This window comes from Amblyomma mixtum, chromosome 2 (assembly GCF_055824585.1).
Source record: "Amblyomma mixtum isolate Tamu chromosome 2, ASM5582458v1, whole genome shotgun sequence".
NCBI classification, from domain to species: domain Eukaryota; kingdom Metazoa; phylum Arthropoda; class Arachnida; order Ixodida; family Ixodidae; genus Amblyomma; species Amblyomma mixtum.
Genome location: NC_143013.1, coordinates 304,316,192 through 304,318,263, shown reverse-complemented (window position 1 = coordinate 304,318,263; position 2,072 = coordinate 304,316,192).

The window sequence follows — 2,072 nt, the reverse complement described above, 5'->3', positions numbered from 1 at the left end:
AGTAATATATTTTACTACTCAGTATTAGATAAACAACCTACTAGTCAGCACTTCTCTGCTGCATTCTGATGCGCTGCACCGCTTAGAATTCTAGAAAAACGCTCGTCTAACTTAAAAGCAGTATTTTTAACAAGTGCAGAATGCCTTAAGTGCAACGCATGGTGAAGAAGTTGGCCTATATCGACAGGTTACTGGGTTCTAATCACAAGGTGACCACTGCAACCGAAAACGGAGCTTTTATAAGGTAGAAAATGGAAAAAAAAAAAAACCGAAATACAGATGTCGCCATCATCGGCCGATTCAGGAACTAAAATGCTTGCGTCGACAAATATTTTTATGCGGAACGCAGAGACTACGCTAAATGCCATTCACTTGAAAACGCTGATCACGGAGTCCTTTTCGTCTTATACATCGCGAGTTTGAATCGACTCGCGGTAAGATGCATATGTCCAGTTTCCTCGCAGGCGGGCACGCGCACCCGGGTAAGCGTATAAGGCGAACCCTTGGTCAGCGTAGTGACTCAAGGTCAGCGTGAGACCACTCAGCCTTTGGAAATGTGTGCGGTCCAAGTACCGAGGTCCGTGACGCCTTCCGAGACATTCGCTCACGACTGTGATAATGTCATTCCTGCAATAGGCGCATTGTATAAGTACGTAATTACCAACAGGTAATAAAGCAATGTAATCCTTTTACCGCTCTTCGTCCAAAAACGAGGTTTTTCAAAGTTTTGCCACCCAAAATTTCTGGCTGAGGTAGGGGCTGTCCCCCACCTCCATTTTAAATCCGCCAATGCGTTCCACCCTCCATTTCGGCTTTGGCTCGTGTGGGAGCTCTCAGCGCAGAGCACTGAAACACAAAGCTCGTGAAGTGAGAAACGGCTAGCATACGAGCTGCGCGGCAGACGCTGAGCTGTCTCCAGTCCACGTCATAGTGAGGGCCATTTCTTGTAGCTATGCGCTGCAAAGCTGACACGCATGAGAAATACCGCGCTCCCTTTTGTTTGCGCTCTCGCTAAAAGGTAGGAGAGAGAGAAAGAGAGAAAGAGGGAGGTGTAAAGCTGCAGCGCCTCTCTCCGCGTCCACCGCCGTCCTGCCTTCGGCATGACGCACGAAGGAGACGGGCGACACATACTCGCTCCTTTAATTGCGGTGACTCCACCGGAGCGCCGAAGGTCCTGTTTGCCCAGCAAGCGCGCGCTTTGTTGGTCATCGGCGCTGGCGCAACGTCTTCGAGGCTGCGCACTCTGCCTCTTAAAAGAGTACCGTGCAGTGTTGTGGAGCCTGCAGCTGGCACCAGCTTAATCAAGGGCCCAGTTCACGATGGCTTTCACTTGCAAGAATGCTTCGCGATGATGGACCAGTGCTTTGGCCGTGACACCATCCACTGTGGTGAATAATAGCCAGCGTGTAGGGGCACTGACGAACTGTACTTGAAAGTTGCATACGAGGAGGTTCGTACGAAGGCGGCCTTTCGATTAGCTGGCGCCAAGTTCCGCTCTGAATTGTCTCGGGCGAGAGAGAGAGAAAGGGCGCTCGGCGGCCGATGCACGAGATGCACGCACATGAGGAGGAGGCGTGTCTTGTTGTCGTACTCGTCGCCAGCGTTGCCGTCGTCTCCGGCGTGTACAATGGCGGCGCGGCGTTCGACAGAGGATGCCGAGGATGAGGAGAACCGGGAGTCCGGGAGCGAGAAGGTCATCGCAATGGCGCGGCGACCTCGAACCAAAGAACTGCGCCGCCGAAGCAGCCGGAGACGACGGACGGTCACCCCACGAGAGACTCAGCCAGCCATCGAGAGCAAGTGGAGAGCGGCGGTGACAAAGCAGCGACTTTGTTGGCGGCGGCTCCGGCAGGAGGGCAGTACGAGGAAAGCGCCGTGGCATCTTGATCGATCGCCGCCTTGGTCGAAGGGCACCCGACCGGAGCGGACGAAATCGAAGGTGAAACGGTTTCGTCGGCGGCCGCCGCCGCCGCGGCAATTGGCCTCCGCGCCGGGATGGCGGTAATTGCCCTCCTTCTTCCCCTCGCCCTCCCCGCCGCCCCGGGCGACGCGCGCTGTCATTCGCGCGCTCC